This window comes from Pelobates fuscus, chromosome 5 (genome assembly GCF_036172605.1).
Source record: "Pelobates fuscus isolate aPelFus1 chromosome 5, aPelFus1.pri, whole genome shotgun sequence".
Classification (NCBI taxonomy): Eukaryota; Metazoa; Chordata; class Amphibia; order Anura; family Pelobatidae; genus Pelobates; species Pelobates fuscus.
In genome coordinates this window covers 187,816,358-187,826,425 of record NC_086321.1, presented here as the reverse complement: position 1 = coordinate 187,826,425, position 10,068 = coordinate 187,816,358, and positions in this window count along the sequence as shown.

Here is a 10,068-nt window from a genome sequence, read left to right as displayed (position 1 = left end):
GCCCACGCCCTGGAGGATGTGGCCGAGGTAAATGGGGTACCCCGCGCAGCCCCATTCACCACCGACTATCTTGAAGCACCATCAACAATGTGAGTGCATGTTTTTAGAGCAATGTGAGTGCATCTTTTACAGTATATAAAGTAATTCAGTCATTTTAATTATAAATCTCAAACAGTAGTGTTCAATGTCTTAAAAATCTTAATGTTTTTTAATTCATTTAACACTAACAGAGTTATTTGCTACAGTGAGAACTGCTCAGAATTCAAAGTGAATTTCATAATAAAGGCAAAAATAGATGATTTAGAAACATTCTCCAAATCAATTCTGTTTTCAGTTTGGCTATCTTGGCCTTAAATTTTAAATTCCCTTTGAATTCCTGGCATTTCTCAATTTATTAGCTAACCATGCCAGCATGTTTGGATAGTACACCACTCTGACATGTTGATCCTTCAAATATAAACATGTCCAAATGTACACTGTTCCTTTTATTGCCTTTCTCCTGTGAAAGGTGAGAATTTTTATAGGAAGCATTCCTCACACTTTGACATTCTGTCCAGTGTGGTACTTGGCAGTGTCTCACCAGAGAAAGACATGACTAATAATCTCACATCATATATATATATATATATATATATATATATATATATATATATATATATATATATATATATATATATATATATATATATATATATATATATATATCTCATAGATAGATAGATAAATAATCTACAAAAATAGAGCAAAGTATGAAAACATCTAAAATGAGCTTTTTAAAAAATAATTTATAATCCTGCTTTTTTCTTTTATCTATCTATCTCCCTCATTAAAGGGACACTATAGTCACCTGAACAACTTCAGCTTAATGAGGTTGTTCAGGTGAGAACTATAGCTCCTCATGTAAGCTCCTCATAGCTTTCTCATATAAATGAAGAGACACACAATAGCTTCAGCCGTGTGTCAGAGCTTTTTGTACAGTGCAGTCTGCAGACACAGACACTGTGGCACTCAGAGCACAATAATACACCCCAGAGTCAGACACTGTGACATCAGAAATCTTCAGGTAGATGGAGGTGGTCTCTTTATCCAGTTTGGAGGCATACCGGGTACCAGGTTCCAGTTCTACCTTGCTGTATTCAGCTCTCCAAATAATAGAACGAGGGGCCTTGCCTGGCTGATGCACATACCAGAAAAGATCTGGGTTGGCATATTGTGTTTCATATTTACAGTAAAACTGAGCCAGACTTCCCTCTGCAGCAATTACTTCACTTTGGGTCTGGGTGACTTTGTCTGAGCTGGAGAAACCTGAAAATATCGATAAATAACATCATGAGAGAGGTAAACACAATCTAATGTCATTAAATTACTCGTACTTGTTAATTTCTTGTATGTCGTGTAAAAGCACATAAAATCAGTTGATTGAATAAGCACATCCAATCTCAATATTACATTTAATACACTACTACTCTGTACATTATTCCCAATTAACAAGTTCAGAAATTAAATCAGCATGTCTATGACAACAAATGTTTCAAAGAATAAAACAGCTTTAATAAAAGATCAAAATGTAAAACTTCGTAGTAGGTATAAACATATATTTCAGAAATGCCCCTGATCATCTAACCATAATTATTATGATATGCACATGTATATGGAGGTAAATCTACGGAAATGTTCGTATTTTACCTTTGGTTTTATTAAATCTGATTGATATTGGGGGTGGGGCCTAATCGCTGAGCTGAGAGAACGTTAGCTCTTGCAGCTCCTGCTTTACAAGGCAAAACAACTTGAATTCCGCAAAGACCTAAACTATGCAAAAAGGCCTCCTGGCGAGAGGTGACACTGCGGTGTACACAACGAGGCCTACAAGCTTGGTCGGTGCATGGGAGACGGTCGCTCCCCTGCTGACACACACAGCTGGAATCCTGAAACCTGGCCCACGTTGCGACTATGAGATTCATGAGAGGTAAGAAGTGCAAGTAGTCAGTTCCCTGCATCTCGCAAACACCTGTGCAGGCACAATCTCCACGATACCTCCAATCTGGAAATAAGTATCCATCTCCCAGTGGACCACCTACCCCGAGCCACACACCATCTGTACAGGACTGTGTTTTGCCCATACAAGGCATGGGATGACCGATAATACAGGAGTGAATCTCCACCTGCATTGAGCCCCTTCATAGCCTATTGTACAGACTCTGATGGGTAGATTGCTTTATAAATTGCCTAAACAGCAATATTGTTTTACCCTATGAGTTACTTACATCTCCTACATTTCCCTGCATGGTTCCTTTACATATAACCATCAGGGGGCCTCCTGGGGACCATAACTTTAATTGTTTTTAGCTACATGACCTAGTCAGATCTTTAATACTATGTGGTGTATCTAGCGAAGTTGCTTATTACTATTTAGCCCAATCTGTTTAGTTTATGCTCAGACATTACTCTGACTTGTGTTTTCCATATATATACAGTGCAGACTTATTGAAATTTTTTGTTACACTCATGTTATCTCTCATAGAATACTCTCTGAAATGTCTCAATACTAGTGCTTGTTCTATTTGGCACACAAAAAAAAGGTTTTAAAAAAAAAAAATCTGATTGATATTCAGCTTTAACTGATTAATAATATCTATCCCTTCATAAGTACACCAATAATTATACTTTATATTTCATGAGGCTTTATTTTTAAATTTGAAAGAAAAAGTAATTTAAAAAAATTGTCTGGATTATTTTAACAGAATACCAATTCCTCCATTGAAGTCCATGGAAAAAATGCCCATTATCATTAAGATATAATGACACACACACTAGTGATGTACCGAACTGTCCGCCGGCGGACAGTTCCCGGCGAAATTAGCTTGTTCGCGTTCGCCGCGGCGGGCGGACACATGCGCAGTTCGATCCGCCCCCTATTCGTCATCATTGGGCAAACTTTGACCCTGTGCCTCTCGGTCAGCAGACACATTACCGCCAATCAGCAGCACTCCCTCCCTTCCACACCCTCCAACCTCCCTCCCAGCATCCATTTTCGATTCATAGTGAGAGGAGGGAAAGTTTAGCTGATGCTGATTACATAGGGAAATTGATAGCTAGGCTAGGGTATTCAGTGTCCACTACAATCCTGAAGGACTCATCTGATCTCTGCTGTAAGGACAGCACCCCAAAAAGCCCTTTTTAGGGCTAGAACATCAGGCTGCTTTTTTTTTTTTTTTTCCTGTGTAATGTAATTGCAGGTGCCTGCCTGCCAGCCTGTGTGTCAGGCTCACAGCATATACTGTGCCCACTTGCCCAGTGCCACCACTCATATCTGTTTTAACAATCGGTTAAGCTTTACATTTAAAATAAAAAAATTTTTTTCACTGTAATAGAAGAGCAGTTGCCTGCCTGCCAGCTTCTGTGTGAGGTTGGATGCCTTGCCCATTTGCACAGTCAGTGCCACCACTCATATCTGTTTTAACAATCGGTTAAGCTTTAGATTTAAAATAAATATTTTTTTTTCACTGTAATAGAAGAGCAGTTAGTTGTCTGCAAGCATCTGGGTGTCAGGCCTACTTCAGCGTGTGCCCTGCACAACCCTGCCAGCGTGCTTTGACAGTTGCCAATCATATCTGCTGTCTCTTTAGCGTGCTTTTACAAAGAAAAAAGGTTTCCAGTGTAAGCTAATAGCAGCCAGTCAGTGTCCTTCAAGCGGCTCTGTCAGGCCTTCCTTCAGCGTGTGCCCTGCACAACCCTGCCAGCGTACTTTGACAGTTGCCAATCATATCTGGTGTCTCTATAGCGTGCTTTTACAAAGAAAAAAGGTTTCCAGTGTAAGCTAATAGCAGCCAGTCAGTGTCCTTCAAGCGGCTCTGTCAGGCCTTCCTTCAGCGTGTGCCCTGCACAACCCTGCCAGCGTACTTTGACAGTTGTCAATCATATCTGGTGTCTCTATAGCGTGCTTTTACAAAGAAAAAAGGTTTCCAGTGTAAGCTAATAGCAGCCAGTCAGTGTCCTTCAAGCGGCTCTGTCAGGCCTTCCTTCAGCGTGTGCCCTGCACAACACTGCCAGCGTGCTTTGACAGTTGCCAATCATATCTGGTGTCTCTTTAGCGTGCTTTTACAAAGAAAAAAGGTTTCCAGTGTAAGCTAATAGCAGCCAGTCAGTGTCCTTCAAGCGGCTCTGTCAGGCCTTCCATCATCGTGTGCCCTGCACAACCCTGCCAGCGTGCTTTGACAGTTGCCAATCATATCTGGTGTCTCTTTAGCGTGCTTTTACAAAGAAAAAAGGTTTCCAGTGTAAGCTAATAGCAGCCAGTCAGTGTCCTACAAGCGGCACTGTCAGGCCTTCCTTCAGCGTGTGCCCTGCACAACCCTGCCAGCGTACTATGACAGTTGCCAATCATATCTGGTGTCTCTATAGCGTGCTTTTACAAAGAAAAAAGGTTTCCAGTGTAAGCTAATAGCAGCCAGTCAGTGTCCTTCAAGCGGCTCTGTCAGGCCTTCCTTCAGCGTGTGCCCTGCACAACACTGCCAGCGTGCTTTGACAGTTGCCAATCATATCTGGTGTCTCTTTAGCGTGCTTTTACAAAGAAAAAAGGTTTCCAGTGTAAGCTAATAGCAGCCAGTCAGTGTCCTTCAAGCGGCTCTGTCAGGCCTTCCTTCAGCGTGTGCCCTGCACAACCCTGCCAGCGTGCTTTGACAGTTGCCAATCATATCTGGTGTCTCTTTAGCGTGCTTTTACAAAGAAAAAAGGTTTCCAGTGTAAGCTAATAGCAGCCAGTCAGTGTCCTTCAAGCGGCTCTGTCAGGCCTTCCTTCAGCGTGTGCCCTGCACAACCCTGCCAGCGTACTTTGACAGTTGCCAATCATATCTGGTGTCTCTATAGCGTGCTTTTACAAAGAAAAAAGGTTTCCAGTGTAAGCTAATAGCAGCCAGTCAGTGTCCTTCAAGCGGCTCTGTCAGGCCTTGCTTCAGCGTGTGCCCTGCACAACACTGCCAGCGTGCTTTGACAGTTGCCAATCATATCTGGTGTCTCTTTAGCGTGCTTTTACAAAGAAAAAAGGTTTCCAGTGTAAGCTAATAGCAGCCAGTCAGTGTCCTTCAAGCGGCTCTGTCAGGCCTTCCTTCAGCGTGTGCCCTGCACAACCCTGCCAGCGTACTTTGACAGTTGCCACTCATATCTGGTGTCTCTATAGCGTGCTTTTAAAACCAAAACTTTGTTTCCACTGTAATAGAAGAGCAGTTGCCTGCCTGCCAGCTTCTGTGTGAGTTTCACAGTGGATACTGTGCCCTCTTGCCCAGTGTCACCACTCATATCTGTTTTAACAATCGGTTAAGCTTTAGATTTAAAATAAATAATTTTTTTTCACTGTAATAGAAGAGCAGTTAGTTGTCTGCAAGCATCTGGGTGTTAGGCCTACTTCAGCGTGTGCCCTGCACAACCCTGCCAGCGTGCTTTGACAGTTGCCAATCATATCTGCTGTCTCTTTAGCGTGCTTTTACAAAGAAAAAAGGTTTCCAGTGTAAGCTAATAGCAGCCAGTCAGTGTCCTTCAAGCGGCTCTGTCAGGCCTTCCTTCAGCGTGTGCCCTGCACAACCCTGCCAGTGTGCTTTGACAGTTGCCAATCATATCTGCTGTCTCTTTAGCGTGCTTTTACAAAGAAAAAAGGTTTGCAGTGTAAGCTAATAGCAGCCAGTCAGTGTCCTTCAAGCGGCTCTGTCAGGCCTTCCTTCAGCGTGTGCCCTGCACAACCCTGCCAGCGTACTTTGACAGTTGCCAATCATATCTGGTGTCTCTATAGCGTGCTTTTACAAAGAAAAAAGGTTTCCAGTGTAAGCTAATAGCAGCCAGTCAGTGTCCTTCAAGCGGCTCTGTCAGGCCTTCCTTCAGCGTTTGCCCTGCACAACACTGCCAGCGTGCTTTGACAGTTGCCAATCATATCTGGTGTCTCTTTAGCGTGCTTTTACAAAGAAAAAAGGTTTCCAGTGTAAGCTAATAGCAGCCAGTCAGTGTCCTTCAAGCGGCTCTGTCAGGCCTTCCATCAGCGTGTGCCCTGCACAACCCTGCCAGCGTGCTTTGACAGTTGCCAATCATATCTGGTGTCTCTATAGCGTGCTTTTACAAAGAAAAAAGGTTTCCAGTGTAAGCTAATAGCAGCCAGTCAGTGTCCTTCAAGCGGCTCTGTCAGGCCTACTTCAGCGTGTGCTCTGCAGCACTGTTCCAGTGCACATTGCCAATCATATCTGGTGTCTCTATAGCGTGCTTTTAAAAACAAAATTTGTTTTTCACTGTTATAGATTGAATAGCAGTTACTTTTCTTCAAGCGGGTGTCTCAGGCCTACTTCAGCGTGTGCTCTGCAGACCTGTGCCAGTGTGCTTTGACAGTTGCCACTCATATCTTGTGTCTCTATAGCGTGCTTTTACAACCAAAATTTGTTTTTCACTGTTATAGATTGAATAGCAGTTACTTGTCTTCAAGCGGGTGTCTCAGGCCTACAGTGTGTGCTCTGCAGAACTGTTACAGTTCACATTGCCAATCATATCTGGTCTCACAGTAGCTTGCACGCATAGTACCACTAATCCCCAAAAAAATGACAGGCAGAGGCAGGCCACCCCGCAGGGGCCGTCGTGGTCGTGGTGCTGTGATTCCCTTTTGCCCTAGAATAATGCCCAGTTTTCAGAAGCCACGTACCCTGAACTTGAAAAGTTTTGAGGACATAGTTGACTGGCTAACACAGGACACCCAATCTTGTACAGCCTCCGCTCGGAACCTTGACGCACCATCCTCCTCCAGCTTAGCTTCAGGCACCTCTCAAGATAGCACTCACCCGCCTGCCGCCACCACCAAAACTAGCACCACAGCCGCTTTACTTGGTATGTCAGAGGAGTTATTCACACACCCGTTTGAAGAAATGAGTGATGCGCAACCATTATTGCTAGAGGATGTAGATAACAGGGATATGTCTCAGGCAGGCAGCATTAAACACATGGAGGTACGGTGTGATGATGATGATGTTGTACCCGCTGCTGCTTCCTTTTCTGAATTGTCAGATACAAGCGAAGCGGTTGATGATGACGATGCGTCCATGGATGTCACGTGGGTGCCCGCTAGAAGAGAAGAAGAACAGGGCGAAAGTTCAGATGGGGAGACAGAGAGGAGGAGGAGGAGACCAGTTGGAAGCAGGGGGGGTCGTCGCAAGGAGCTAGTGGCACAGTCAGACAGCATGCATCGGCACCCGGGGTCAGCCCGACAGCACGCCAATCAACGCATGCTGTGTCCACCACCAGAATGCCGTCATTGCAGAGCTCAGAAGTGTGGCATTTTTTGTGTGTGTCTGCCTCTGACAACAGCGATGCCATTTGCAACCTGTGCCAAAGGAAACTGAGTCGTGGGAGGTCCAACACCCACCTAGGTACAACTGCTTTGCGTAGGCACATGATCTCACATCACAAACGCCTATGGGATCAACACATGAGTACAAGCAGCACGCCTACTCTAAGCCGCCATCCTCCTCCTGGTCCAGCATCTTCAGCCACGTCAACCACTGCTGTCCTTCTTGCCCCCTCTCAACCATCCGCCACTCCGTCTCCCGCCTTGAGCAGTTCCCGCTCATCTGCCCACAGTCATGTGTCTGTCAAGGACATGTTTGAGCGTAAGAAGCCAATGTCACCAAGTCACCCCCTTGCCCAGCGTCTGACAGCTGGCTTGTCCGAACTATTAGCCCGCCAGCTTTTACCATACAATCTGGCTGAGTCTGAGGCGTTCAAAAAATGTGTAGCTATTGGGACACCGCAGTGGAAGGTACCCGGCCGGAATTTCTTTTCACAAAAGGCAATCCCCAACTTGTACTCGATTGTGCAAAAGGAAGTCATGGCATGTCTGGCACACAGTGTTGGGGCAAGGGTCCATCTGACCACTGATACCTGGTCTGCAAAGCATGGTCAGGGCAGGTATATCACCTACACTGCGCATTGGGTAAACCTGCTGACGGCTGACAAGCAAGGAATGCGTGGCATTGCAGAGGAGTTGGTGACACCGCCACGAATTGCAGGCAGTCCTGCTGCCACCTCCTCTACTCCTCCTACTCCATCCTCTTCCATAACCTCCTCGGCTGAGTCCTCTTGTGCCGCTGCTTCTTGCTCCACATCAACGGCACCCCCCCAGCTCCCCAGGTACTATTCCACATCCCGGATACGGCAGTGTCACGCCGTCTTGGGTTTGACTTGCTTGAAAGCAGAGAGTCACAACGGACAAGCACTCCTGTCCGCCCTGAACGCACAGGTGGAAAAGTGGCTGACTCCGCAGCAACTGGATATCGGCAAAGTGGTGTGTGACAACGGAAAAAATTTGATAGCGGCATTGAAGTTGGGCAAGTTGACACATGTGCCGTGCATGGCACATGTGTGTAATCTGATCGTACAACGCTTTGTGCATAAGTACACAGGCTTACAGGACGTCCTGAAGCAGGCCAGGAAGGTGTGTGGCCATTTCAGGCGTTCCTACACGGCCATGGCTCACTTTGCCGATATCCAGCGGCGAAACAACATGCCAGTGAGGCGCTTGATTTTCGACAGCCCTACACGTTGGAATTCAACACTCCTAATGTTCGACCGCCTGCTCCAACAAGAAAAAGCTGTTAATGAATATTTGTATGACCGGGGTGCTAGGACAGCCTCTGGGGAGCTGGGAATTTTTTTGCCACGTTACTGGACGCTCATACGCAATGCCTGTAGGCTCATGCGTCCTTTTGAGGAGGTGACAAACCTAGTCAGTCGCACCGAAGGCACCATCAGCGACATCATACCATTTGTTTTCTTCATGGAGCGTGCCCTGCGAAGAATGCTGGATCAGGCTGTAGATGAGCGTGAAGAGGAAGAGGAAGAGTTGTGGTCACCATCACCACCAGAAACAGCCTTATCAGCATCGCTTGCTGGACCTGCGGCAACGCTGGAAGAGGATTGTGAGGAAGAGGAGTCAGAGGAGGATTGTAGCTTTGAGGAGGAGGAGGAGGAGCAAGACCAAACACAACAGGCATCCCAGGGTGCTCGTTGTCACCTATCTGGTACCCGTGGTGTTGTACGTGGCTGGGGGGAAGAACATACCTTCAATGACATCAGTGAGGAGGAGGAACGGGAAATGAGTAGCTCGGCATCCAACCTTGTGCAAATGGGGTCTTTCATGCTGTCCTGCCTGTTGAGGGACCCTCGTATAAAAAGGCTGAAGGAGAACGACCTGTACTGGGTGTCCACGCTACTAGACCCCCGGTATAAGCAGAAAGTGGCGGAAATGTTACCCAATTAAGACAAGTCGGAAAGGATGCAGCATTTGCAAAATAAATTAAAAAGTATGCTTTACACAGCGTATAAGGGTGATGTCACAGCACAACGGGAATCTAACAGGGGGAGAGGTGGAAGTCATCCTCCTCCTCCCACGACCACGCCGGCAAGGACAGGACGCTTTAAAGACGTGTTGTTGATGGAGGACATGCGGACCTTTTTAAGTCCTATGCATCGCCACAGCCCTTCGGGATCCACCCTCAGAGAGCGACTCGACCGACAGGTAGCAGACTACCTCGCCTTAACTGCAGATATCGACACTCTGAGGAGCGATGAACCACTTGACTACTGGGTGTGCAGGCTTGACCTGTGGCCTGAGCTATCCCAATTTGCGATAGAACTTCTGGCCTGCCCCGCTTCAAGTGTCCTGTCAGAAAGGACCTTCAGTGCAGCAGGAGGTATTGTCACTGAGAAGAGAAGTCGCCTAGGTCAAAAAAGTCTAGATTACCTCACCTTTATTAAGATGAATGAGGGATGGATCCCGAAGGGACTGACACTGGGCGATACATTCGATTAAAAAAGGCCTGATGAGATGAGCTGCCTTGGGCTAAAAATTGTCCACACGCTGCTGTATTTTAGCTCTGAATGACGTTTGACTTGCGTGACTTATCCGCCACCAACTAGGGTTCAAGCCGCCATGTTTTAGGGCACTTTCTGCCTGTGAAACAAACATCAATTTTTCTGGCCGCTGCTACAGCAGCGGCTGCAACAATACCAAATTTTTCAGGCATGTGTACATGCCTAATTTTT